Genomic DNA, 8,102 nt, shown 5'->3' with positions numbered 1-8,102 from the left:
AATATTTTCCCAGTAATTTATTTATAGTGTTTGTCATTTGAATTATTCAAAGGAGACAAAGTTGAGTAAATAATAAGACTAGCATTCATATCTAGTCTTACTATCCCTGACCGAACATACTGACTTAAGCAGGATTGTTAAATGAAACACTGTTTAAATGGAAACTGAAACCCTTGATAGCCACAAAGATTTCAAACGAAGAATTTTCTATAGATAGCTTTCTTTTTATGGATACAATGAGACAATATTTGTATTATTGTTTTAACCTAGTGTTTATGAGTTGGGGTTTGGCAGTTTTCCTAACTATTGTTCCGTTCCTGATTGAAAACCTGGAATTCATCTACTTTACATGAATTGTTCCATTCAGATATAACAGTCTCTGCAGTGTTTGATTTTACTGGCTTAGGTCATTCACGCTGCTGCTGGTGGGACTGCGTATGGCAACATAAAATGAACACACGATTAACTTTTACTAAGTTACAGACATTGACAGTGAAATGGAAACCATAATATATACTACTCGATTCAGTTAGTTAAAGAAGACCCCATAAAAACTGCTTGAGGCTCTCTGTTCATTGCTGTTTTGTTTTTCTTTTATAAAATGAATACTTTTAAGAAATACATTTTAAGTCTTAATGTATACTGATATGTTTGCATATGCGTATTGGTGTTCTTGTAAACAACTCCTATTCTCTTGACCACATTGTCAAATAAGAAATAGCTGTATCTAAACTTTCCAGATTTTTCTTTGATAGAATTATTTTTTCAACCTCATGTATGCAGGATTTAACTAGGTCTGATATTTGATACAATCCCATGTTTTCAGTGGATACTATATTTTTATGTAAATCTGTTAATTAAAAGCTTTTTATTATTCTTATTTTTTGAACACATTATTTTATCCATTGTTCATTTATTTATTCAATTGTCACTCTTATCTTTTCCAACTTTACACTAAATATTAGACATACACTGACAGTGTCACACAACCCTGAAGTCAAAAGATCTGACTGTATTATACCATTCTCTTTATACTGCATTACCAAATAAATTATCTTTGCCATGTAAATTTTATTTTTGCTATACTGAATCAATGTGGGTTGCAGAGAAGCCATTTGGAAAACACTTGGATTAGAATAATTTTAGGTTTTCCGATCTGTTGCATACCAAGCAAAGGAAGGTAATTAGCTCTGTGTACCCTGTACATCATGGGAACATATTTACATATGAAAATAAACCAAGATGCTTAAATAAGCAAATACTGTTTCAGTTACCACATTAATCAGCTTGAAATATAGTTTGTTCATATCCTTCTTAGCATGGAAGTATTCAGTGTCTCCTTACATGTGATTAAATCGACTACATTCAATAAACATTTATTAACATCTACTGTGTTCAAGGCATTTTCCTGAGTGTTACATGCCATAGCCACCAGGTCTTAGTAAAACTTGCAATCAGAATATGGGGTTTTGGGGAATGATGGAATAAGAAAAGTAGAGAAAAATAAGGTTAGAAGATGGGTTTAAGTAATATGCTTTGTGTTTTCAATGTAATATTGGCTGGCAGAATGGGGAAAAGCATCTTAGTGGCATGGGTCTCTTTGGATAATTAGCATTTTAGTGCTCTACACGTTCAGAGAAACTACTCTGGTAACAAACTATAGAAATGATCCCTGAAAGTACAGTCTTGGATAATTAGCATTTTAATGACTGAGATAGAAAGGTGAAGTAGATGATATTTGATACTGTTTGGCTGTGTCTCCCACCCAAATCTCACCTTGAACTGTAATAATCCCCACATGTTAAGGGTGGGGCCAGGTGGAGATAATTGAATCATAAGGGCAGTTTCTCTCACACTGTTCTCATGGTAGTGAATGAGTCTCAGGAGATCTGACGGTTACATAAATGGGAATTCCCCCGCACACGCTCTTTCCTGTCTGCTGCCATGTAAGACGTGACTTTGTTCCTTAATGGCTTTCCGTCATTATTGTGAGGCCTCCCCAGCTATGCGGAACTGTGAGTTTATGAAATCTTTTTCCTTTATAAATTACCCAGTCTCAAATGTGTCTTTATTAGCAGTGTGAGAACAGACTAACACAGTATTACAGTGAAAATATTCACTACTTCTCCATACTGGGCCAGAACATGGAGAGGTATTATACTCCTTACCCCATTTAGGTCGGATTTTGTCAAATAACTGCCTTTCATTAATACAATGTTCACCATTTCCAAGAAAAAACTTTCAGAGTCCCACTTTCTCTCTGTTCCTTCTGCCAAGTGACTGTTGTGTTCCAGAGAAGAGTTGCTCTATTAGCTTATTCTGAGAATGGAGGGGCATGGAACAAAGCCACAGGCAAACATGATAAGCAGGAATGTGAGTGGGAAATACACCTCTGTGGTTTTAACCCACTAAGGGTTGGAATCTATTCATTACTAGAGAAAAATGTAGTTTAAACCGTCTGATACAGGGAGAAGACACTCTGGAAGATGCTACAAACACACAGAGAAGACATAGAGACAGGAAATTAAACAGCATTTGATTTAGAGACAAAGAGAGTAAGGGAACTGTACATAGAAGTGTCGTTTGTATTCACATTGCAGAGGACCCTATGCATCTGAATGCTGGAACTAGTAGTAGTTAATAGCTAACTTAATAGGCAATAAGTTAACACTAGATGATTAAACTAGAAAAATGGCTTCTTAGAGCTATACTTCAAGAAACATTTCTCTTACAGCTGGATGTAGGAAGTATTGTGAAGAGAAATGGGAAGTAGAGTTTTGGAAAGACTATTCACTTGGCTATATTTACTAAGCACATCTCCTGTGTCAGACATTGAGAGGGGCATAGGTGGTAGAATGAAGAAGCAATCCTTGCTTTCACGAAAGTTACATTTTAGTAGACAGATAGATATTAAATAATAAAACAAGTAAATAATAAAATTTTCTACTGTTAAAAGTGCTAGGAAAAAAACAGAATGTTATGGTAGTGAATGATAAGAGAAAATTTACTCAGGACCATAAGGACAGCTACTCAACAGCTTCTTAAGCAAATAATATCAGAGGAATGCCTAAAACAGGAGGTGATAATTGGAACCAATGGGAATTGCAAGGTTTCAATGACTGAGAAAAGCATTCTCAGACTGATTTGTTATTTAGTCCAAAGGATAAATTCTCAGACTGATTTGTTATTTCGTCCAAAGGATAAAAGAAAAAGAAGATGCAAATGTGACTGATTTTTTGGGTCTGGATAACTGGGGACTTGGTAGACCCTTCTGCAGAAATAACTATTTTGGGAATGAGTTTCTAAGAGGAAAAGAGACTTCTCGGTGCCAATTATTATGAAGCTAAAATACAGATATGGAGGAAAGATAGGAATGTCCAATGGACAATGGGCAATGTAGGTTCGGAACTGGAGAGAAAGCCTGTGGCTAGGAACATGGTCTTGAAAATCGAAACTTTAGTTAAATATGAAATATCTAAGGTAGACTGAAGCTTGAAGTTGAATATTTGGTAGTCTGGGGAATAAATGTATTTGAAAAGTTGTTAGAGAGAGTAAAGGTAAAACCTGTGTAGTATAAAATTTGTGTTAGCCTGTCATTTGAAAAACCACGAGGTGCAGCCCAAAGAATTTGGCCTACTATGATCTGGGCTCTGACTATCTCCATCTTTGTGATACTCAACAAGATATCTTATTTCTCAGTCAGTTTTATCATCTATAAAATGGAGATAATAAATTACATCTTGGTTGATGCTGGGTCTAAAAGTTCGTGTCCCCCTCAAATTCATATGTTAAAATAACTCCCAGGGTGATGGTATTAGGAGGTGGGGATTTGGGGAAGGGATTAGGTCTTGAGGGTAGAGTCCTTATGAATGGAATTCATGCCCTTACAAAAGAGGCCTGAGAGAGCTCCCTGGCCCCTTCCACCATGTGAAGACACAGCAAGAAATTGGCAGTCTGTATCCGGAAGAGGGCCCTCACGAGAACCTAACAATGATGGCACCCTGATCTTGGACTTCCTAGCCTTTAGAAATGTGATAAATAAGTTTCTGTTGTTATAAACTACCCAGCCTATGATGTTTTCTTATGCCAGCCTGAATAGACTAAGGCAGTTGGAAATTTGGGGGAGAATGAAATGACATGACTTATTGAAGTATCTCTCATGGTGCTTGGCACGTAGAGTAGGTTAAGTGTTACTTTCTATTTCCAACATTGTTATCCAGGACTTCCTCATGTCCATCCAATATATCAACAGTTATTTAGGAATCTTACACTATCTGAACCTTGTCAGAATCCCTTTCATAAGATTCACTTTTAGTCCTATCATTTTTTCTATAAAGTATTTTCTGACTATCCCAGCCTCTTCTGAATTGCTGTATCATATATTGTCTATCTTATTCATTGGCTCACAATTTATCTTTTAGGTCCTGATTCCTTTCCAGATTACAAGTCACTTGCATACAAATGTTGTCTCATATATTTTGAATTCCAGTGACTTTCATGTTATCCCATCTAGAGTGGGAACTTTAAGAAAATAAGTATCTTTATTGATGATATTTTTAATATAGTAGAAGTTCTTTCATCTAACCCAAAGAGGACCTGTAGTTAGAGAAATAATTTTTAAAAATACTATTATAGGTGAAACTTACATAAAATGTAACACATATACCATAGCAAGTTTATGTTAACTTTAAACAAGACCTGCAAAGTGTGCCAGGAAGGTAGTCTTCAACAGGTAAACCCTAGCATGGGTGCTGTTTATTTCCCCAGTGTGGTGTCTGTGAATGCTGGCTGAGTTTGAACAGCAAGGAATGAGTGTATAATAATATATTCCATGTCACTTGAGCTGAAAACTTCAGCATGACTATTGACTCTTCACTTTTTAAAAATTCTGTCCCCATGTCTGATAATCACATACTTCTTAATTTTCCATTTCAACATACATTACCCTCATATAAACACTTGTTACCTAACTCTAAGATCATCATCACTGCAATGTGACTGTTCTCCTCACATCCAGTATCTCCCTTTTATTCATTGTCCACACTGAGGCTTTTCAAATCATTGAGTATTAAAGTTGATACGTCTTTCCAGCTTTGCTCATCTTCTTTGCTTTCAGAACGAACCCTGATACACTGACACGCCGGTTTTCTGTGTCTTTGGACTTCAAGCCAGATATGATTGTTGGTCCAAGTATGAACTCTTAACTCAAACTGAGACCAAAAAGTAACCTCTTTCAGGGATTTAAAATTAGACAAAGACATCAAAACTGTGAGCCGCTAGTGGCTGTCATTGTTAATGTCTGCCTTCCAGGTGACAAGTTGTGCCAGGAAGATCTTTCAGTGTAGATGACCAAAACTGTCTAGTTCCTCCCCTTTCCTAGGCTTCATTTTTCAATTCTGCACTTCTTTTCTTCTTAAGTTAGCTAGAGCCGGTTTCCTTATTTGCAACCCCATAAATACTATGAATTTGTTTATACTGTGTAATATAAGCATAGTTATAATTGTTCTGTTCTCATCATAGATGTTAAATAACTTCTCTTCCATTTAAAATATTTCAACTCTTCTTAGCCATAATATTAAGACTTTCCACTGTCTTCTTTAAAGTTTTAGTGTGACCTTATTCCCTTCACTCTCATTCACACATTTTCTTTAATTATTACCAAGTGTGAGTCTAATATGACCCTACAGAGATGTTGTTAAGAGCGTGAGTCCTGGCGTCATGTAGCCTAAACCAAAACCCTTCTTTTCCAACTTACTAGCTGAATGACCTTGACAAGTTTTATAAATTCTCTGTGCATCAATTTCTTAATCCCTCACATGGAGATAGCAATGATGGCACCTACTCATATTGTCATCATAAAGATCAAGTTGTTAATATTCACAAGGATTAGTTCCTGGTACATATTCTAAGTTTAATAAATGTTTCTATGATGATTGTGTTTCTTGTTCCTGAGCTATGCTTGCTACCTTTCACCCTCTGAATTTCTTCTCATTGTCCTTCTCTATTTCTAAACAGATTAGTAATATCTATTGCTCAAACCCAGCCCAAATGACACCTCCTCAAAAGAATCTCCCAGAGCTGCCAAATCTAAGTGATCTCTCCTATGAAATTTTCATTGTATTTCATCACACTGTATTAGTATGTTCTCATGCTGCTAATAAAGAGATGCCCAAGACTGGGTAATTTATAAAGGAAAGAGGTTTATGGGCTCACAGTTCCACATGGCTGGGGAGGCCTTACAATCATGGCAGAAGGCAAAGGAAAAGTAAAGGCATGTTTTACATGGTGGCAGGCAAGAGAACTTGTGCAGGGGAACTCCCATTTATGAAACATCAGATCTCCTGAGACTTGTTCACTACCATGAGAACAGTTTGGGGGAATCCACCCCCATAATTCAGTTATCTCCACCTGGCCCCACCCTTGACATATGGAGATTGTCACAATTCAAGATGAGATTTGGGTGGGCACAAAGCCAAACCATATCACATATCTAATATTTCCTCTGTTCCTGCTGCAAAACAATTTCTGCTTTCTATCCTGCTTTATTGTTGTTATATGTGCATATTCCTTTTTTTTTATTAATAGTCTTTAAACTCAGAGGGGCCCATGTCTCTGCCTTGTGGGTTCTCCACATGTAGCACAATAAAGCAAAGTTCACAGGTTCAAAATAGATGTTTGCTAAAAGCGTAGTGAGAGAAATACTTCACATTTTACCCTCATTCCACCAAGTGAGAAAGAAAGTGTATAAATAGTATCTCTTTTTGATAAATGAGGGAAATGACTTGCTCAAGTATATTTGATTATTTGGTTACACCTCAGGGACTGAAGATCTGATGTTGATGACTTCTCCCAGCCTACATGGTTTTAATCCATTCCATTTCTGAGCATAACCTTTTGTCCAGCTAACACACACTTAGGTATGGTGAGGAATTGAGGAAATAGTGTTATTGTGATTGGTATTCAACCTTGAACATAAATTTGCTGTTTTAAGTGTACATTTGAATAGACTCCTTAGAAGACTGTGGAGAAAGATTGTCCTAAAGAGAGAAAGTGAAAATAGATTTTCTGTATGTCATGGAGAAAGTTCACATAGATGTTCTTCTTTAACCTTTCCTTCTAGGGTTACTAGGGTTGGACATGTAGGAAAAGGCATTGTCCACTCAGTGAGAGATTTAAAAAAAGCTGTGCCAATTAGGGTCTATGAGTACAGTTTCTAGTTAACCCGGGTATAAAGAGATTTATAGGTCAAAATTAAAACTCATGAATAGGGTAACATGAAGCTTAGCCTGCCCACTATACATACATTCATATTACTGAAATATTTTTCTTTCTTAACACTACGGTGTGTCTAATTTGATGAGAAAATAAAATCACTAAATTACGATCTTTTTGGCTCCTCAGCTGACCTTTTTCCTTATGAATGTTTTTCAGTGGGAGTTTTGGGCAAAACAAAAGTCGGAAAGAAACACTCCATTATCTTTCATTGCATTTTATTTAAATGTTATTGGAGACATTTGTCAAAATAAGAGGAAATGGGATGTATAAATATCTCACTGCTCCCAGAATGTAGGCACAGTTCAGAAAAGATGAAATCAAAACTAATAAGCTAACTAGCTTATTATTGAATCAAAAATTTGCAGTCTAATTAAATATAAATAAATAGATGGACTGTAATGTTGAACTTTGACCTTGTTTGACCTACTTTAACAGGAGGACACCTCATATCTTCAATGTCTGCTAACATCTTTTTATTACTAGGTTGCTAGAAATTTCCTTTTTAGAGTTCCACTAACTTTAATTAAAAATAGAACTTCAAAATTTTTCTTATTTTCTTCTTTATTTTTCATTATCCCCAATTTGCCCACAGATCTCTACTTTTGATATCAGTGGTTTATGTCATCCTGACTAAAACTTCATCATGCATGGGTATTTCCGTGCTGATGATATTTTGTAGGTCTCATATTCTGTTATGAATCTAGTAGTCTTAGCTGCGCAATTATCTAAGCAACCAGAAGTTTGAAATCATTATGTTGTGACAAAGTCTTGACTTGCTCCTTAAATTATGATTGAACACTGATTTATTCCTCAGATATCATTGCTAT

General features: G+C 35.9%; 1 pseudogene; it reads right to left on the bottom strand.

Annotated features, from left to right (window-relative positions):
- Positions 1-1,609: 1,609 nt before the first annotated feature.
- On the bottom strand, positions 1,610-1,688 carry LOC112629639 (annotated as a pseudogene).
- Positions 1,689-8,102: the final 6,414 nt, after the last annotated feature.

This window comes from Theropithecus gelada, chromosome 7b, assembly GCF_003255815.1.
Source record: "Theropithecus gelada isolate Dixy chromosome 7b, Tgel_1.0, whole genome shotgun sequence".
In the NCBI taxonomy this organism is placed as follows: Eukaryota; Metazoa; Chordata; class Mammalia; order Primates; family Cercopithecidae; genus Theropithecus; species Theropithecus gelada.
Note: the sequence above shows the minus strand (reverse complement) of the source record. Positions and strands in the feature narration are given on the sequence as shown.